Genomic DNA, 25,423 nt, shown 5'->3' with positions numbered 1-25,423 from the left:
TGCATAAACATGGAAATATCTACACCTCTATCTGTATAAACATGGAAATAACTACACCGCTATCTGTACAAACATGGAAATATCTACACTGCTACCTGTATAAACATGGATATATCAGCACCACTATCTGTATGAACATGGAAATACATACACCGCTATCTGTATGAACATGGAAATATCTACACCGCTATCAGTATGAACATGGAAATATCTACAACGCTATCTGTATAAACATGGAAATATCTACACCGCTTCCTGTATAAACATGGAAATATCAGCACCGCTATCGATATTAACATGGAAATATCTACACTGCAATCTTTTTGAACATGGAAATATCTACACCGCTATCTGTATGAACCTGGAAATATCTTCACCATCATCTGTATGAACATGGATATATCTACACAGCCATCTATATGAACATGGAAATATCTACACCGATATCTGTATGAACATGGAAATATCTACACCGTTATCTGTATGAACATGGAAATATCTTCACCGCCATCTGTATGAACATGGATATATCTACACAGCCATCTGGATGAACATGGAAATACCTACACAGCTATCTGTATGAACATGGAAATATATACACCGCTATCTGTGTAAACATGCATACATCTTCACCGCTATCTGTGTAAACATGGAAATATCTACACTGCTATCTGTATGAACATGGAAATATCTACACTGCTATCTGTATTAACATGGATATATCTACAGAACCATCTGGATGAACATGGAAATATCTACACCGCTATCTGTATGAACATGGAAAAAGCTACTCCGCTATCTGTTAGAACATGGAAATATCTGAACCGCTATCTGCATGAAAATGGAAATATCTACACAGCTATGTGCATATACATGGAAATATCTGCACAGCTATCTCTTTACACATGGAAATAACTACACCGCTATCTGTATGAACATGGAAATATCTGCACGGCCATCTGTATGAACATATAAATATCTACACCGCCATCTGTATTAAGATGGAGATACCTACACCGCTTTCTGTATAAACATGGAAATACCTACACCGCTATCTGTATAAACATGGAAATATCTACACGGCTATCTGTATAAACATGATAATATCTACACAGCTACCTGTATAAACATGGAAATATCAGCACCGCTATCTGTATGAACATGGAAATATCAGCCCCTCTCTCTGTATGAACATGGAAATATCTACAACGCTACCTGTATGAACATGGAAATATCTACACCGCTAGATGTATGAACATGGAATTATCTACAACGCCATCTGTGTGAACATGGATATGTCTACACAGCCATCTGGAGGAACATGGAAATATCTACACCGCTATGTGTATGAACATGGAAATAGCTGCTCCGCTATCTGTATGAACATGGAAATATCTGCACCACCGTCTGTATGAACATATAAATATCTACACCGCCATCTGTATTAAGATGGAGATATCTACACCGCTATCTGTATAAACATGGAAATATCTACACCGCTATCTGTATAAACATGGAAATATCTACACCACTATCTGTATAAACATGGAAATATCTACACCGCTACCTGTATAAACATGGAAATATCATCACCGCTATCTGTATGAACATGGAAATATCCACACCGCTATCTGTATGAACATGGAAATATCCACACCGCTATCTGTATGAACATGGAAATATCCACACCGCTATATGTATGAACATGGAAATATCTACACCGCTATCTGTTTGAACATGGAAATATCTACACCGCTGTCTGCATGAAAATGTAAATATCTACACAGATATCTGCATATACATGGAAATATCTACACAGCTATCTCTATACACATGGAAATAACTACACCGCTATCTCTAAAAACATGAAAATATCCACACCGCCATCTGTTTGAACATGGAAATATCTGCACAGCCATCTGTATGAACATATAAATATCTACACCGCCATCTGTATTAAGGAGATATCTGCACCGCTATCTGTATAAACCTGGAAATATCTACACCGCTATCTGTGTAAACATGGAAATATCTACCCCACTATCTGTATAAACCTGGAAATATCTACACCGCTACCTGTATAAACATGGAAATAGCACAGCTATCTGTATGAACATGGAAATATCTACACCGCTATCTGTACGAACATGGAAATATATACACCGCTGTCTGTATGAACATGGAAATAGCTACACCGCTATCTGTATGAACATGGAAATATCTACACTGCTATCTGTACGAACATGGAAATATCTACACCGCCATCTGTATGAACATGGAAATATCTGCACTGCCATCTGTATGAACATCTAAATATCTACACCGCCATCTGTATTAAGATGGAGATATCTACACCGCTATCTGTATGAACATGGATATATCTACACAGCCATCTGGATGAACATGGAAATATCTACACCGCTATCTGTATGAACATGGATATATCTACACCGCTAACTGTGTAAACATGCATACATCTTCAGCGCTACCTGTATAAACATGGAAATATCTACACCGCTATCTGGATGAACATGGAAATATCTACACCGATATCTGTTTGAACATGGAAATATCTAAACCGCTATCTGCATGAAAATGGAAATATCTACACAGCTATCTGCATATACATGGAAATATCTACACAGCTATCCCTTTACACATGGAAATAACTACACCGGTATCTGTATGAGCATGGAAATATCTACACCGCCATCTGTATGAACATGGAAATATCTTCACAGCCATCTGTATGAACATATAAATATGTACACCGCCATCTGTATTAAGAAGGAGATATCTACACCGCTATCTGTATAAACATGGAAATATCTACACCGCTATCTGCAAGAAAATGGAAATATCTACACAGCTATCTGCATGTACATGGAAATATCTACAAAGCTATCTCTTTACACATGGAAATAACTACACCGCTATCTGTATGAGCATGGAAATATCTACACCGCCATCTGTATGAACATGGAGATAACTACACCGCTATCTGTATGAACATGGAAATATCTACACCGCCATCTGTATGAACATGGAGATATCTACACCGCTATCAGTATGAACATGGAAATATCTGCACGGCCATCCGTGTGAACATGGAAATATCTACACCGCTATCTGTATGAACAATGAGATATCTACACCGCTATCTGTATGAACATGGAAATATCTACACCGCAAACTGTATGAACATGGAAATATCTTCACCGCCATCTGTATGAATATGGATATGTCTACACAGCGATCTGGATGAACATGGAAATAACTACACCGCGATCTGTATGAACATGGAAATATCTACACCGCTATCTGTGTAAACATGCATACATTTCACCGCTATCTGTATAAACATGGAAATACCTACATCGCTATCTGTATGAACATGGAAATATCTACACCGCTATCTGTATGAACATGGATATATCTACACAGCCATCTGGATGAACATGGAAATATCTACACCGCTATCTGTTTGAACATGGAAATATCTAAACCGCTATCTGCATGAAAATAGAAATATCTACACAGCTCTCTGCATATACATGGAAATAACTACAAACCTATCTCTTTACACATGGAAATAACTACACCGCTATCTGTATGAACATGGAAATATCTGCACCGCCATCTGCATGTACATAGAAATATCTACTCCGCCATCTGTATTAAGATGGAGATATCTACACCGCTATCTGTATAAACATGGAAATATCTACACCGCTACCAGTATAAACTTGGAAATATCAGCACCGCTATCTATATGAACATGGAAATATCTACACCGCAATCTGTATTAACATGGAAAGATCTACACCGCTATCTGTATGAACATGGAAATATCTACACCGCTATCTGTTTGAACATGGAAATATCTACACCGCTATCTGTATAAACATGGAAATATCTACACCGCTACCTGTATAAACATGGAAATAACAGCACCGCTATCTGTATGAACATGGAAATATCTACACCGCTATCTGTATGAACATGGAAATAGCTACACCGCTATCTGTATGAACATGGAAATATCTAAACCGCTATATGTATGAACATGGAAATATCTACACCGCTATCTGTTTGAACATGGAAATATCTACACCGCTGTCTGCATGAAAATGGAAATATCTACACAGCTATCTGCATATACATGGAAATATCTACACAGCTATCTCTTTACACATGGATATAACTACACCGCTATCTCTATAAACATGGAAATATCTACACCGCTATCTGTATGAACATGGAAATATCTGCACCGCCATCTGTATGAACATATAAATATCTACACCGCCATCTGTATTAAGAAGCAGATATCTACACCTCTATCTGTATAAACCTGGAAATGTCTACACCGCTATCTGTATAAACTTGGAAATATAAGCACCGCTATCTGTATGAACATGGAAATATCTACACCGCAATCTGTATTAACATGGAAATATCTACACCGCTATCTGTATGAACATGGAAATATCTACACCGCTATCTGTTTGAACATGGAAATATCTACACCGCTGTCTGCATGAAAATGGAAATATCTACACAGCTATCTGCATATACATGGAAATATCTACACAGCTATCTCTTTACACATGGAAATAACTACACCGCTATCTCTATAAACATGGAAATATCTACACCGCCATCTGTATGAACATGGAAATATCTTCACAGCCATCTGTATGAACATATAAATATGTACACCGCCATCTGTATTAAGAAGGAGATATCTACACCGCTATCTGTATAAACATGGAAATATCTACAACGCTATCTGTATAAACATGGAAATATCAGCACCGCTATCTGTATGAACATGGAAATATCTGCACCGCTATCTGTATGAACATGGAAATATCTACACAGCTATCTGTATGAACATGGAAATATATTCACCGCCATCTGTATGAACATGGATATATCTACACAGCCATCTGTATGAACATGGAAATATCTACACAGCTATCTGTATGAACATGGAAATATCTACACCGCTATCTGTATGAACATGGAAATATCTTCACCGCCATCTGAATGAACATGGATATGTCTGCACAGCCATCTGGATGAACATGGAAATATCTACACCGCGATCTGTATGAACATGGAAATAGCTACACCGCTAACTGTGTAAACTTGCATACGTTTCACCGCTATCTGTATAAACATGGAAATATCTACACCGCTATCTGTATGAACATGGAAATATCTACACCGCTATCTGTTTGAAAATTGTAATATCTAAACCGCTATCTGCATGAAAATAGAAATATCTACACAGCTATCTGCATATACATGGAAATATCTACAAACCTAAATCTTTACACATGGAAATAACTAAACCGCTATCTCTATAAACATGGAAATATCTACACCGCCATCTGTATGAACATGGAAATATCTGCACTGCCATCTGTATGAACATATAAATATCTACACCGCCATCTGTATTAAGATGGAGATATCTTCACCGCTATCTGTATAAACTTGGAAATATCTACACCGCTATCTTTATAAACCTGGAAATATCTACACCGCTATCTGTATAAACATGGAAATATCTACACCGCTACCTGTATAAATATGGAAATACCAGCATCGCTATCTGTATGAACATGGAAATATCTACACCGCTATCTCTATGAACATGGAAGTATCTACACCGCTATCTGCATGAACATGGAAATAGCTACACCAGTATCTGTACGAACATGGAAATATCTACACTTCTATCTGTATGAACATGGAAATATCTACACCGCTATCTGTATGAACATGGATATATCTACACAGCCATCTGGATGAACATGGAAATATCTACACCGCTATCTCTATGAACATGGTAGTATCTACACCGCTATCTGTATGAACATGGAAATATCTACACCGCTATCTGTATGAACATGGAATTATCTACACCGCTACCTGTATAAACATGGAAATATAAGCAAAGCTATCTGTATGAACATGGAAATATCTACACCGCTATCTGTACGAACATGGAAATATCTACACCGCTATCTGTATGAACATGGAAATAGCTACACCGCTATCTGTATGAACATGGAAATATCTACACCACTATCTGTATGAATATGGAAATAACTACACCGCTATCTGTATGAACATGGATATATCTACACGGCCATCTGGATGAACATGGAAATATCTACACCGCTATCTGTATGAACGTGGATATATCTACACCGCTAACTGTGTAAACATGCATACATCTTCAGCGCTACCTGTATAAACATGGAAATATCTACACCGCTATCTGTATGAACATGGAAATATCTACACCGATATCTGTTTGAACATGGAAATATCTAAACCGCTATCTGCATGAAAATGGAAATATCTACACAGCTATCTGCATATACATGGAAATATCTACACAGCTATCCCTTTACACATGGAAATAACTACACCGGTATCTGTATGAGCATGGAAATATCTACACCGCCATCTGTATGAACATGGAAATATCTTCACAGCCATCTGTATGAACATATAAATATGTACACCGCCATCTGTATTAAGAAGGAGATATCTACACCGCTATCTGTATAAACATGGAAATATCTACACCGCTATCTGCAAGAAAATGGAAATATCTACACAGCTATCTGCATGTACATGGAAATATCTACAAAGCTATCTCTTTACACATGGAAATAACTACACCGCTATCTGTATGAGCATGGAAATATCTACACCGCCATCTGTATGAACATGGAGATAACTACACCGCTATCTGTATGAACATGGAAATATCTACACCGCCATCTGTATGAACATGGAGATATCTACACCGCTATCAGTATGAACATGGAAATATCTGCACGGCCATCCGTGTGAACATGGAAATATCTACACCGCTATCTGTATGAACAATGAGATATCTACACCGCTATCTGTATGAACATGGAAATATCTACACCGCAAACTGTATGAACATGGAAATATCTTCACCGCCATCTGTATGAATATGGATATGTCTACACATCGATCTGGATGAACATGGAAATATCTACACAGCGATCTGTATGAACACGGAAATATCTACACCGCTATCTGTGTAAACATGCATACATTTCACCGCAATCTGTATAAACATGGAAATATCTACATCGCTATCTGTATGAACATGGAAATATCTACACCGCTATCTGTATGAACATGGATATATCTACACAGCCATCTGGATGAACATGGAAATATCTACACCGCTATCTGTTTGAACATGGAAATATCTACACCGCTATCTGCATGAAAATAGAAATATCTACACAGCTCTCTGCATATACATGGAAATAACTACAAACCTATCTCTTTACACATGGAAATAACTACACCGCTATCTCTATAAACACGGAAATATCTACACCGCCATCTGTATGAACATGGAAATATCTGCACTGCCATCTGTATGAACTTATAAATATCTACACCGCCATCTGTATTAAGATGGAGATATCTACACCGCTATCTGTTTGAACATGGAAATATCTACACTGCTATCTGTATGAACATGGAAATATCTACACAGCTATCTGTATGAACATGGAAATATCTAAACCGCTATCTGTATGAACATGGATATATCTACACAGCCATCTGGATGAACATGGAAATATCTAAACCGCTATCTGTATGAACATGGAAATATCTACACCGCTATCTGTATAAACATGGAAATATCTACACAGCCATCTGGATGAACGTGGAAATATCTACACCGCTATCTGTGTAAACATGCATACATCTTCACCGCAGTCTGTATAAACATGGAAATATCTACACCGCTGTCTGTATGAACATGGAAATATCTACACCGCTATCTCTATGAACATGGAAATATCTACACCGCTATCTGTTTGAAGATGGAAATATCTACACTGCTATCTGCATATACATGGAATTATCTACACAGCTATCTCTTTACACATGGAAATAACTACATCGCTATCTGTATGAACATGGAAATATCTACACTGCCATCTGTATGAACATGGAAATATCTGCACTGCCATCTGTATGAACATATAAATATCTACACCGCCATCTGTATTAAGATGGAGATATCTACACCGCTATCTGCATAAACATGGAAATATCTACACCTCTATCTGTATAAACATGGAAATAACTACACCGCTATCTGTACAAACATGGAAATATCTACACTGCTACCTGTATAAACATGGATATATCAGCACCACTATCTGTATGAACATGGAAATATATACACCGCTATCTGTATGAACATGGAAATATCTACACCGCTATCTCTATGAACATGGAAATATCTACAACGCTATCTGTATAAACATGGAAATATCTACACCGCTTCCTGTATAAACATGGAAATATCAGCACCGCTATCGATATTAACATGGAAATATCTACACTGCAATCTTTTTGAACATGGAAATATCTACACCGCTATCTGTATGAACCTGGAAATATCTTCACCATCATCTGTATGAACATGGATATATCTACACAGCCATCTGTATGAACATGGAAATATCTACACCGATATCTGTATGAACATGGAAATATCTACACCGTTATCTGTATGAACATGGAAATATCTTCACCGCCATCTGTATGAACATGGATATATCTACACAGCCATCTGGATGAACATGGAAATACCTACACAGCTATCTGTATGAACATGGAAATATATACACCGCTATCTGTGTAAACATGCATACATCTTCACCGCTATCTGTGTAAACATGGAAATATCTACACTGCTATCTGTATGAACATGGAAATATCTACACTGCTATCTGTATTAACATGGATATATCTACAGAACCATCTGGATGAACATGGAAATATCTACACCGCTATCTGTATGAACATGGAAAAAGCTACTCCGCTATCTGTTAGAACATGGAAATATCTGAACCGCTATCTGCATGAAAATGGAAATATCTACACAGCTATGTGCATATACATGGAAATATCTGCACAGCTATCTCTTTACACATGGAAATAACTACACCGCTATCTGTATGAACATGGAAATATCTGCACGGCCATCTGTATGAACATATAAATATCTACACCGCCATCTGTATTAAGATGGAGATACCTACACAGCTTTCTGTATAAACATGGAAATACCTACACCGCTATCTGTATAAACATGGAAATATCTACACGGCTATCTGTATAAACATGATAATATCTACACAGCTACCTGTATAAACATGGAAATATCAGCACCGCTATCTGTATGAACATGGAAATATCAGCCCCTCTCTCTGTATGAACATGGAAATATCTACAACGCTACCTGTATGAACATGGAAATATCTACACCGCTAGATGTATGAACATGGAATTATCTACAACCCCATCTGTGTGAACATGGATATGTCTACACAGCCATCTGGAGGAACATGGAAATATCTACACCGCTATCTGTATGAACATGGAAATAGCTGCTCCGCTATCTGTATGAACATGGAAATATCTGCACCACCGTCTGTATGAACATATAAATATCTACACCGCCATCTGTATTAAGATGGAGATATCTACACCGCTATCTGTATAAACATGGAAATATCTACACCGCTATCTGTATAAACATGGAAATATCTACACCACTATCTGTATAAACATGGAAATATCTACACCGCTACCTGTATAAACATGGAAATATCATCACCGCTATCTGTATGAACATGGAAATATCTACACCGCTATCTGTATGAACATGGAAATATCCACACCGCTATCTGTATGAACATGGAAATATCCACACCGCTATATGTATGAACATGGAAATATCTACACCGCTATCTGTTTGAACATGGAAATATCTACACCGCTGTCTGCATGAAAATGTAAATATCTACACAGATATCTGCATATACATGGAAATATCTACACAGCTATCTCTATACACATGGAAATAACTACACCGCTATCTCTAAAAACATGAAAATATCTACGCCGCCATCTGTTTGAACATGGAAATATCTGCACAGCCATCTGTATGAACATATAAATATCTACACCGCCATCTGTATTAAGGAGATATCTGCACCGCTATCTGTATAAACCTGGAAATATCTACACCGCTATCTGTGTAAACATGGAAATATCTACCCCACTATCTGTATAAACCTGGAAATATCTACACCGCTACCTGTATAAACATGGAAATAGCACAGCTATCTGTATGAACATGGAAATATCTACACCGCTATCTGTACGAACATGGAAATATATACACCGCTGTCTGTATGAACATGGAAATAGCTACACCGCTATCTGTATGAACATGGAAATATCTACACTGCTATCTGTACGAACATGGAAATATCTACACCGCCATCTGTATGAACATGGAAATATCTGCACTGCCATCTGTATGAACATTTAAATATCTACACCGCCATCTGTATTAAGATGGAAATATCTACACCGCTATCTGTTTGAACATGGAAATATCTACACTGCTATCTGTATGAACATGGAAATATCTACACCGCTATCTGTATGAACATGGAAATATCTACACCGCTATCTGTAAAAACATGGAAATATCTACACAGCCATCTGGATGAACATGGAAATATCTACACCACTATCTGTGTAAACATGCATACATCTTCACCGCAGTCTGTATAAACATGGAAATATCTACACCGCTGTCTGTATGAACATGGAAATATCTACACCGCTATCTGTATGAACATGGAAATATCTACACCGCTATCTGTATGAACATGGAAATATCTACACCGCCATCTGTATGAACATGGAAATGTCTGCACAGCCATCTGTATGAACATAAAAATATCTACACGGCCATCTGTATTAAGATAGAGATATCTACACCGCTATCTGCATAAACATGGAAATATCTACACCGCTATCTGTATAAACATGGAAATAACTACACCGCTATCTGTATAAACATGGAAATATCTACACCGCTACCTGTATAAACATGGAAATATCAGCACCACTATCTGTATGAACATGGAAGTATATACACCGCTATCTGTATGAACATGGAAATATCTACACCGCTATTAGTATGAACATGGAAATATCTACACTGCTATCTGTATGAACATGGAAATATCTACACCGCTATCTGTTTGAACAAGGAAATATCTACACCGCTGTCTGCATGAAAATGGAAATATCTACACAGCTATCTGCATATACATGGAAATATCTACACAGCTATCTCTTTACACATGGAAATAACTACACCGCTATCTGTATGAACATGGAAATATCTTCACCGCTATCTGTATGAACATAGAAAAATCTACACCGCTACCTGTATGAACATGGAAATATCTACATTGCCATCTGTATGAACATGGAAATATCTGCACCGCCATCTGTATGAACTTATAAATATCTACACCGCCATCTGTATTAAGAAGGAGATGTCTTCACCGCTATCTGTATAAACTTGGAAATATCAGCACCGCTCTCTGTATGAACATGGAAATATCTACACCGCTATCTCTATGAACATGGATATATCTACACTGCTATCTGTATGCACATGGAAATAGCTACACCGCCATCTGTATGAACATGGAAATATCTGCAACGCCATCTGTATGAGCCTCTAAATATCTACACCGCCATCTGTATTAACAAGGAGATATCTACACCGCTATCTGTATAAACATGGAAATATCTACACCGCTGCCTGTATAAACATGGAAATATCTACACCGCTATCTGTATGAACATGGATATATCTACACCGCTATCTGTATGAACATGGATATATCTACACAGCCATCTGGATGAACATGGAAATATCTACACCGCGATCTGTATGAACATGGAAATATCTACACCGCTATCTGTATGAACATGGAAATATCTACACCGCTATCTGTTTGAACATGGAAATATCTACACTGCTATCTGCTTGAAAATGGAAATATCTACTCTGCTATCTGCATATACATGGAAATATCTACACAGCTATCTCTTTACACATGGAAATAACTACACCACTATCTGTATGAACATAGAAATATCTACACCGCAATCTGTATGAACATGGAAATATCTACACCGCCATCTGTATGAACATGGTAATATCTGCACCGCCATCTGTATGAACATATAAATATCTACACCACCATCTATATTAAGATGGAAATATCCACAACGCTATCTGTATAAACTTAGCAATAACTACACTGCTATCTGTATAAACATGGAAATATCTACACCGCTATCTGTATAAACATGGAAATATCTACACCGCTACCTGTATAAACATGGAAATATCAGCACCGCTATCTGTATGAACAGGGAAATATCTACACCGCTATCTGTATGAACATGGAAATACCTACACCGCTATCTCTATGAACATGGAAAGAGCTACACTGCTATCTGTATGAACATGGAAATATCTACACCACTACCTGTATGAACATGGAAATATTTACACAGCTCTCTGTATGAACATGGATATATCTACACAGCCATCTGGATGAACATGGAAATATCTACACCGCTATCTGTATGAACATGGAAATATCTACACCGCTATCTGAGTAAATATGCATACATCTTCACCGCAATCTGTATAAACTTGGAAATATCTACACCGCTATCTGTATGAACATGGAAATATCTACACCGCTATCTGTTTGAACATGGAAATATCTACACCGCTATCTGCATGAAAATGGAAATATCTACAGAGCTATCTGCATATACATGGAAATATCTACACAGCTATCTCTTTACACATGGAAATAACTACACCGCTATCTCTATGAACATGGAAATATCTACACCGCCATCTGTATGAACATGGAAATATCTGCACCGCCATCTGTATGAACATGGAAATATCTACACCGCTATATGTATAAACATGGAAATATCTACACCGCTATCTGTATGAATATGGAAATATACACACCGCCATCTGTATGAACATGGAAATATCTGCACCGCCATCTGTATGAACATATAATTATCTACATCGCCACCTGTATTAAGAAGGAGATATCTACACCGCTATCTGTATAAACATGGATATATCTAAACCGCTCTCTGTATAAACATGGAAATATCTACACTGCTACCTGTATAAACATGGAAATATCTACACCGCTACCTGTATAAACATGGAAATATCAGCACCGCTATCTGTATGAACATGGAAATATCAGCCCCTCTATCTGTATGAACATGGATATATCTACACCGCTATCTCTATGAACATGGAAATATCTACACCGCTGTCTGTTTGAACATGGAAATATCTAAACCGCAATCTGCATGAAAATGGAAATATCCACACAGCTATCTGCATATACATGGAAATATCTACACAGCTATCTCTTTACACATGGAAATAACTACACCGCTATCTGTATAAACAAGGAAATATCTTCAACGCCATCTGTATGAACATGGATATATCTACACAGCCTCCTGGATGAACATGGAAATATCTAAACTGCTATCTGTATGAACATGGAAATATCTGCACCGCTATCTGTATCAACATGGAAATACATACACCGCTATCTGTATGAACATGGAAATATCTACACCGCTATATGTATGGACAAGGAAATATCTTCACCGCAATCGGTATGAACATGGATATATCTACGCAGCCATCTGTATGAACATGGAAATACCTACACCGCTATCTGTATGAATATGGAAATATCTACACCGCTATCTGTATGAACATGGATATATCTGCACAGCCCTCTGTATGAACATGGAAATCTCCACACCGCTATCTGTGTAAACATGCATACATCTTCACCGCTGGCTGTATAAACTTGGAAATATCTACACCGCTATCTGTATGAACATGGAAATAAATACACCTCTATCTGAAGATGGAAATATATACACCACTCTCTGCATGAAAATGGAAATATCTACACAGCTATCTGCATATACATGGAAATATCTACAAAGCTATCTCTTTACACATGGAAATAACTACACCGCTATCTGTATGAACATGGAAATATCTACACAGCCATCTGTATGAACATGGAAATATCTGCACCGCCATCTGTATGAACATATAAATATCTACTCCGCCATCAGTATTAAGATGGAAATATCTACACTGCTATCTGAACAAACATGGAAATATCTACACTGCTACCTGTATAAACATGGAAACATCAGCACCGCTATCTGCATAAACATGGAAATATCAGCACCGCTATCTGTATGAACATGGAAATATCTACACCGCTATCTGTATGAACATGGAAATATCTACACCGCTATATGTTTGAACATGTAAATATCTACACCGCTATCTGTATGAAAATGGAAATATCTACAAAGCTATCTGCATATACATGGAAATATCTACACCGCTATCTCTTTACACATGGAAATAACTACACCGCTATATCTATAAACATGGAAATATCCTCACCGCCATCTGTATGAACATGGAAATATCTGCACCGCCATGTGTATGAACATATAAATATCTACACCGCCATCTGTATTAAGAAGGAGATATCTAAACCACTATCTGTATAAACATGGAAATACCTACACTGCTGCCTGTATAAACATGGAAATATCAGCACTGCTATCTGTATGAACATGGAAATATCTACACCGCAACCTGTATGAACATGGAAATATCTACACCGCTATCTGTATGAACATGGAAATATCTACAACGCTATCTGTATGAACATGGAAATATCTACACCGCTATCTGTATGAACATGGAAATATCTACACCGCTATCTGTATGAACATGGAAATATCTACACCGCCATCTGTATGAACATGGAAATATCTGCAACGCCATCTGTATGAACATATAAATATCTACACCGCCATCTGTATTAAGGTGGAGATATCTACACCGGTATCTGAATAAACATGGAAATATCTACACCGCTATCTGTATAAACATGGAAATATCTACACCGCTATCTCTATAAACATGGAAATATCTACACCGCTACCTGTATAAACATGGAAATATCAGCACCACTATCTGTATGAACATGGAAATATCTACACCGCTATCTGTATGAAAATGGAAATATCTACACCGCTATCTGTATGAACATGGAAATATCTACAAAGCTATCTGAATGAACATGGAAATATCTACACCGCTATCTGTTTGAACATGTAAATATCTACACCGCTATCTGCATGAAAATGGAAATATCTACAAAGCTATCTGCATATACATGGAAATATCTACACAGCTATCTCTTTACACATGGAAATAACTACACCGCTATATCTATAAACATGGAAATATCTACACCGCCATCTGTATGAACATGGAAATATCTACACCGCCATCTGTATGAACTTATAAATATCTACACCGCCATCTGTATTAAGAAGGAGATATCTACACCGCTATCTGTATAAACATGGATATATCTACACCGTTGCCTGTATAAACATGGAAATATCAGCACTGCTATCTGTATGAACATGGAAAAATCTACACCGCTACCTGTATGAACATGGAAATATCTACACCGCTATCTGTATGAACATGGAAATATCTACACCGCTATCTGAACATGGAAATATCTACAACGCCATCTGTATGAACATGGAAATATCTGCACAGCCATCTGTATGAACATATAAATATCTATACCGCCATCTGTATTAAGATGGAGATATCTACACCGCTATCTGAATAAACATGGAAATATCTACACCGCTATCTGTATAAACATGGAAATATCTACACCGCTATCTGTATAAACATGGAAATATCTACACCGCTACCTGTATAAACATGGAAATATCAGCACCGCTATCTGTATGAACATGGAAATGTCTACACCGCTATCTGTATGAACATGGAAATATCTACACCGCTATCTGTATGAACATGGAAATATCTACAAAGCTATCTGAATGAACATGGAAATATGTACACCGCTATCTGTTTGAACATGTAAATATCTACACCGCTAACTGCATGAAAATGGAAATATCTACAAAGCTATCTGCATATACATGGAAATATATACACTGCTATCACTTTACACATGGAAATATCTAAACCGCCATATCTATAAACATGGAAATATCTACACCGCCGTCTGTATGAACATGGAAATATCTACACCGCTATCTGTATGAACATGGAAATACCTACACCGCTATCTGTATGAACATGGAAATATCTACACAGCTATCTGTATGAACATGGATATATCTACACAGCCATCTGGATTAACATGGAAATATCTACACCGCTATCTGTATGAACATGGTAATATCTTCACCGCCATCTCTATGAACATGGATATGACTACACAGCCATCTGGATGAACATGGAAATATCTACACCGCTATCTGTATGAACATGGAAATATCTACACCGCTATCTGTGTAAACATGCAAACATCTTCACCACTGTCTGTATAAACATGGAAATATCTACACCGCTATCTGTATGAACATGGAAATATCTACACCGCTCTCTCTATGAACATGGAAATGTCTACACCGCTATCTGTTTGAACATGGAAATATCTAAACCGCTATCTGCATGAAAATGGAAATATCTACACAGCTATCTTCATATGCATGGAAATATCTACACAGCTATCTCTTTACACACGGAAAAAACTACACTGCTATCTGTATGAAGATGGAAATATCTTCACCGCCATCTGTATGAACATGGATATATCAACACAGCCATCTGGATGAACATGGAAATATCTACACCGCTATCTGTATAAACATGCATACATCTTCACCGCTATCTGTTTAAACATGGAAATATCTACACTGCCATCTGCATGAACATGGAAATATCTACACCACTATCTGTGTAAATATGCATACATCTTCACCGCAATCTGTATAAACATGGAAATATCTTCACCGCTATCTGTATGAACATGGAAATGTCTACACCGCTATCTGTTTAAACATGGAAATATCTACACCGCTATCTGCATGAAAATGGAAATATCTACAGAGCTATCTGCATATACATGGAAATATCTACACAGCTATCTCTTTACACATGGAAATAAATACACCGCTATCTGTATGAACATGGAAATATCTACACCGCCATCTGTATGAACATGGAAATATCTTCACCGCCATCTGTATGAACATACAAATATCTTCACGGCCATCTGTATTAAAATGGAGATATCTACACCGCTAACAGTATAAACATGGAAATATCTACACCGCTATCTGTATAAACATGGAAATAACTACACCGCTATCTGTATAAACATGGAAATATCTACACCGCTACCTGTATAAACATGGAAATATCAGCACCGCTATCTGTATGAACATGGAAATATCAGCCCCTCTATCTGTATGAACGTGGAAATTCCTACTCCGCTATCTGTATGAACATGGAAATATCTACACCGCTATCTGTATGAACATGGAAATATCTACACCACTATCTGTATGAACATGGAAATATCTACACCGCTATCTGTACGAAGATGGAAATATCTACACCGCTATCTGTATGAACATGGAATTATCATCACCGCCATCTGTATGAACATGGATATATCTGTACAGCCATCTGGATGAACATGGAAATATCTACACCGCTATCTGTATGAACATGGAAATAGCTACAGAGCTATCTGTATGAACTTGGAAATATCTACACCGCTATGTGTACAAAGATGGAAATATCTACACCGCTATCTGTACGAACATGGAAATATCTACACCGCTATCTGTATGAACATGGAAATATCTACACCGCTATCTGTATGAACATGGATATATCTACACAGCCATCTGGATGAACATGGAAATATCTACACAGCTATCTGAACATGGAAATATCTACAACGCCATCTGTATGAACATGGAAATATCTGCACAGCCATCTGTATGAACATATAAATATCTATACCGCCATCTGTATTAAGATGGAGATATCTACACCGCTATCTGAATAAACATGGAAATATCTACACCGCTATCTGTATAAACATGGAAATATCTACACCGCTATCTGTATAAACATGGAAATATCTACACCGCTACCTGTATAAACATGGAAATATCAGCACCGCTATCTGTATGAACATGGAAATGTCTACACCGCTATCTGTATGAACATGGAAATATCTACACCGCTATCTGTATGAACATGGAAATATCTACAAAGCTATCTGAATGAACATGGAAATATCTACACCGCTATCTGTTTGAACATGTAAATATCTACACCGCTAACTGCATGAAAATGGAAATATCTACAAAGCTATCTGCATATACATGGAAATATATACACTGCTATCACTTTACACATGGAAAAATCTAAACCGCCATATCTATAAACATGGAAATATCTACACCGCCGTCTGTATGAACATGGAAATATCTACACCGCTATCTGTATGAACATGGAAATACCTACACCGCTATCTGTATGAACATGGAAATATCTACACCGCTATCTGTATGAAAATGGATATATCTACACAGCCATCTGGATGAACATGGAAATATCTACACCGCTATCTGTATGAACATGGTAATATCTTCACCGCCATCTCTATGAACATGGATATGACTACACAGCCATCTGGATGAACATGGAAATATCTACACCGCTATCTGTATGAACATGGAAATATCTACACCGCTATCTGTGTAAACATGCAAACATCTTCACCACTGTCTGTATAAACATGGAAATATCTACACCGCTATCTGTATGAACATGGAAATATCTACACCGCTCTCTCTATGAACATGGAAATGTCTACACCGCTATCTGTTTGAACATGGAAATATCTAAACCGCTATCTGCATGAAAATGGAAATATCTACACAGCTATCTTCATATGCATGGAAATATCTACACAGCTATCTCTTTACACACGGAAAAAACTACACTGCTATCTGTATGAAGATGGAAATATCTTCACCGCCATCTGTATGAACATGGATATATCAACACAGCCATCTGGATGAACATGGAAATATCTACACCGCTATCTGTATAAACATGCATACATCTTCACCGCTATCTGTATAAACATGGAAATATCTACACCGCTATCTGTTTAAACATGCATACATTTTCACCGCTATCTGTATAAACATGGAAATATCTACACCGCTATCTGTATGAACATGGAAATATCTACACCGCTATCTGTATGAAAATGGAAATATCTACACCGCTATCTGTGTTAACATGCATACATCTTCACTGCTATCTGTATAAACATGGAAATATATACACCGCTATCTGTATGAACATGGAAATATCTACACAGCTATCTGTTTGAACATGGAAATATCTACACCGCTATCTGCATGAAAATGGAAATATCTACACAGCTATCTGCATATACATGGAAATATCTACAAAGATATTTCTTTACACATGGAAATATCTACACTGCAATCTCTATAAACATGGAAATATCTACACCGCCATCTGTATGAACATGGAAATATCTGCACCGCCATCAGTATGAACATATAAATATCTACACTGCCATCTGTATTAAGATGGAGATATCTACACCGCTATCTGTATAAACATGGAAATATCTACACCGCTATCTGTATAAACATGGAAATATCTACACCGCTATCTGTATAAACATGGAAATATCAACACCGCTACCTGTATAAACATGGAAATATCAGCCCCGCTATCTGTATGAACATGGAAATATCTACACCGCTATCTCTATGAACATGGATATATCTACACCGATATCTGTATGAACATGGAAATATCTTCACCGCCATCTGTATGGACATGGATATATCTACACAGCCATCTGGATGAACATGGAAATATCAGCACCACTGTCTGTATGAACATGGAAGTATCTACACCGCTATCTGTGGAAACATGCATACATCTTCACCGCTATCTGTATAAACATGGAAATATCTACACCACTATCTGTATAATCATGGAAATATCTACACCGCTACCTATATAAACATGGAAATATCAGCACCGCTATCTGTATGAACATGGAAATATCTACACAGCCATCTGGATGAACAAGGAAATATCTTCACCGCTATCTGTATGAACATGGAAATAGCTACACCACTATCTGTATGAACATGGAAATATCTACACCGCTATCTGTATGAACATGGAAATATCTACACCACTATCTGTATGAACATGGAAATATCTTCACCGCCATCTGTATGAACATGGATATATCTACACAGCCATTTGGATGAACATGGAAACATCTACACCTCTATATGTATGAACATGGAAATAGCTACACCGCTATCTGTGTAAACATGCATACATCTTCACCGCTATCTGTATAAACATGGAAATATCTACACCGCTATCTGTATGAACATGGAAATATCTACACCGCTACCTGTATAAACATGGAAATATCAGCACCGCTATCTGTATGAACATGGAAATATCTACACAGCCATCTGGATGAACATGGAAATATCTACACCGCTCTCTGTATGAACATGGAAATATCTGCACCGCTATCTGTATGAACATGGAAATGTCCACACCGCTATCTGTTTGAACATGGAAATATCTACACCGCCATCTGTATGAACATGGAAATATCTTCACCGCCATCTGTATGAACATGGATATATCTACACAGCCATCTGGATGAACATGGAAATATCTACACCGCTATATGTATGAACATGGAAATAGCAACACCGCTATCTGTAGGAACATGGAAATATCTACACCGCTATCTGTAGGAACATGGAAATATCTTCACCGCCATCTGTTTGAACATGGATATGTCTACACAGCCATCTGTATGAACATGGAAATATCTGCACCGCCATCTGTATGAACATATAAATATCTACACCGCCATCTGCTTTAAGATGGAGATATCTTCACCGCTCTCTGTATAAACTTGGAAATATCTACACCGCTACCTGTATAAACATGGAAATATCAGCACCGCTACCTGTATGAACATGGAAATATCTACACCGCTATCTCTATGAACATGGAAATATCTACACCGCTATCTGTTTAAACATGGAAATATCTAAACCGCTATCTGCATGAAAATGGAAATATCTACACAGCTATCTGCATATACATGGAAATATCTACACAGCTATCTCTTTACACATGGAAATACCTACACCGCTATCTGTATGAACATGGAAATATCTTCACCGCCATCTGTATGAACATGGATATATCTACACAGCCATCTGGATGAACATGGAAATATCTACACCGCTATCTGTATGAACATGGAAATATCTACACCGCTATCTGTGTAAATATGCATACATCTTCACCGCAATCTGTATAAACATGGAAATATGTACACCGCTATCTGTATGAACATGGAAATATCTACACCGCTGTTTGAACATGGAAATATCTACAACGCTATCTGTGTAAACATGCATACATCTTCACCGCTATCTGTATAAACATGGAAATATCTACACTGCTATCTGTATGAGCATGGAAATATCTACACCGCTATCTGTATGAACATGGAAATATCTACACCGCTATCTGTTTGAACATGGAAATATATACCCCGCTACCTGCATGAAAATGTAAATATCTACACTGCTATCTGCATATTCATGGAAATATCTACACAGCTATCTCTTTACACATGGAAATAACTACACCGCTATCTGTATGAACATTGAAATATCTACACCGCCATCTGTAGGAACATGGAAATATCTGCACCGCCAACTGTATGAACATATAAATATCTACACCGCCATCTGTATTAAGATGGAGATATCTACACCGCTATCTGTATAAACATGGAAATATCTACACCGCTATCTGTATAAACATGGAAATATCTACACCGCTATCTGTATGAACATGGAAATATCTACACCGCTACCTGTATAAACATGGAAATATCAGCACCGCTATATGTATGAACATGGAAATATCTACATCGCTATCTGTATGAACATGGAAATATCTACACCGCTATCTGTATGGACATGGAAATATCTACACCGCTATCTGTATGAACATGGAAATATCTACACCGCTATCTGTTTGAACATGGAAATATCTACACCGCTGTCTGCATGAAAATGGAAATATCTACACAGCTATCTGCATATACATGGAAATATCTACACAGCTATCTCTTTACACATGGAAATAACTACACCGCTATATAAACATAGAAATATCTACACCACCATCTGTATGAACATGGAAATATCTGCACCGTCTTCTGTATGAACATATAAACATCTACACCGCCATCTGTATTAAGAAGGAGATAACTACAACGCTATCTGCATAAACATGGAAATATCTACACCGCTATCTGTATAAACATGGAAACATCTACACCGCTATCTGTATAAACATGGAAATATCTACACCGCTACCAGTATAAACATGGAAATATCAGCACAGCTATCGGAATGAACATGAAAATACCTACACAGCTATCTGTATGAACATGGAAATATCTACACCGCTATCTGTATGAACATGGAAATATCTTCTCCGCCATCTGTTTGAACATAGATATGACGACACAGCCATCTGGATGAACATGGAAATATCTACACCGCGATCTGTATGAACATGGAAATATCTACACCGCTATCTGTGTAAACATGCATACATCTTCACCGCTATCTGTATAAACATGGAAATATCTACACCGCTATCTGTATGAACATGGAAATATCTACACCGCTATCTGTTTGAACATCTAAATATCTAAACCGCTATCTGCATGAAAATAGAAATATCTACACAGCTATCTGCATATACATGGAAATATCTACAAAGCTATCTCTATACACATGGAAATAACCACACCGCTATCTCTATAAACATGGAAATATCTACAGTGCCATCTGTATAAACATGGAAATATCTGCACCGCCATCTGTATGAAGATATAAATATCTACACCCCAATCTATATTAAGATGGAGATATCTACACCGCTATCTTTATAAACTTGGAAATATCTACACCGCTATCTGTATAAACATGGAAATATCTACACCGCTACCTGTATTAAGATCGAAATATCAGCACCGCTATCTGTATGAACATGGAAATATCTACACCGCTATCTCTATGAACATGGAAATATCTACACCACTATCTGTATGAACATGGAAATAGCTACACCGCTATCTGTATGAACATGGAAATATCTACACCACTACCTGTATGAACATGGAAACATCTACACCGCTATCTCTATGAACATGGATATATCTACACAGCCATCTGGATGAACATGGAAATATCTACACCGCTATCTGTATGAACATGGAAATATCTACACCGCTATCTGTGTAAATATGCATACATCTTCACCGCAATCTGTATAAACATGGAAATATCTACACCGCTATCTGTGTGAACATGGAAATATCTACACCGCTATCTATTTGAACATGGAAATATCTACACCGCTATCTGTATGAACATGGAAATATCTTCACCGCCATCTGTTTGAACATGGATATGTCTACACAGCCATCTGGATGAACATGGAAATATCTACACCGCGATCTGTATGAACATAGAAATATCTTCACCGCTATCTGTGTAAACATGCATACATCTTCACCGCTATCTGTATAAACATGGAAATATCTACACCGCTATCTGTATGAACATGGAAATATCTACACCGCTAACTGTTTGAACATCTAAATATCTAAACCGCTATCTGCATGAAAATAGAAATATCTACACAGCTATCTGCATATACATGGAAATATCTACACCGCTATCTGCATGAACATGGAAATATCTACACCGCTATCTGAACATGGAAATATCTACAATGCTATCTGCATGAAAATGGAAATATCTACACAGCGATCTGCATATACATGGAAATATCTACAAAGCTATCTCTTTACACATGGAAATAACTACAGCGCTATCTCTATAAACATGCAAATATCTACACCGCCATCTGTATGAACATGGAAATATCTGCACCGCCATCTGTATGAAGATATAAATATCTACAACCCCATCTATATTAAGATGGAGATAACTACACCGCTATCTGCATAAACTTGGAAATATCTACACCGCTATATGTATAAACATGGAAATATCTACACCGCTATCTGTATAAACATGGAAATATCTACACCGCTACCTGTATAAACATGGAAATATCAGCACTGTTATCTGTATGAACATGGAAATATCTACACCGCTATCTCTATGAAGATGGAAATATCTACACCGCTATCTGTATGAACATGGAAATAGCTACACCGCTATCTGTATGAACATGGAAATATCTACACCACTAGCTGTATGAACATGGAAATATCTACACCGCTATCTGTATGAACATGGGTATATCCATACAGCCATCTGGATGAACATGGAAATATCTACAACGCTATCTGTATGAACATGGAAATATTTACACCGCTATCTGTGTAAATATGAATACACCTTCACCGCAATCTGTATAAACATGGAAATATCTACACCGCTATCTGTATGAACATGGAAATATCTACACCGCTATCTGTTTGAACATGGAAATATCTACACCGCTATCTGCATGAAAATGGAAATATCTACAGAGCTATCTGCATATACATGGAAATATCTACACAGCTATCTCTTTACACATGGAAATAACTACACCGATATCTGTATGAACATGGAAATATCTACACCGTCATCTGTATGAACATGGAAATATCTGCAACGCCATCTGTATGAACATATAAATATCTACACGGCTATCTGTATTAAGACGAAGATATCTACACCGTTATCTGTATAATCATGGAAATATCTACACCGCTATCTGTGTAAACATGGAAATATCTACACCGCTATCTGTATAAACATGGAAATATCTACCCCGCTACCTGTAGAAACAAGGAAATATCAGCACCGCTATCTGTATGAACATGGAAATATCAGCCCCTCTATCTGTATGAACATGGAAATATCTACACCGTTATCTGTATGAACATGGAAATATCTACACCGCTATCCATATGAACATGGAAATATCTTCACCGCCATCTGTATGAACATGGATATATCTACACAGCCATCTGGATGAACATGGAAATATCTACACCGCTATCTGTATGAACAAGGAAATAGCTACACCGCTATCTGTATAAACATGGAAATATCTACACCGCTACCTGTATAAACATGGAAATATCAGCACCGCTATCGGTATGAACATGGAAATATCTACACCGCTATCTGTATGAACATGGAAATATCTACACCGCTATCTCTATGAACGTGCAAATATCTTCACCGTCATCTGTATGAACATGGATATATATACACAGCCATCTGTATGAACATGGAAATATCTACACCGCTATCTGTATGAACATGGAAACATCTA

The sequence above is a fragment of the Gorilla gorilla genome, chromosome 12 (assembly GCF_029281585.2).
Source record: "Gorilla gorilla gorilla isolate KB3781 chromosome 12, NHGRI_mGorGor1-v2.1_pri, whole genome shotgun sequence".
NCBI classification, from domain to species: Eukaryota; Metazoa; Chordata; class Mammalia; order Primates; family Hominidae; genus Gorilla; species Gorilla gorilla.
This window is presented reverse-complemented; position numbering follows the sequence as displayed.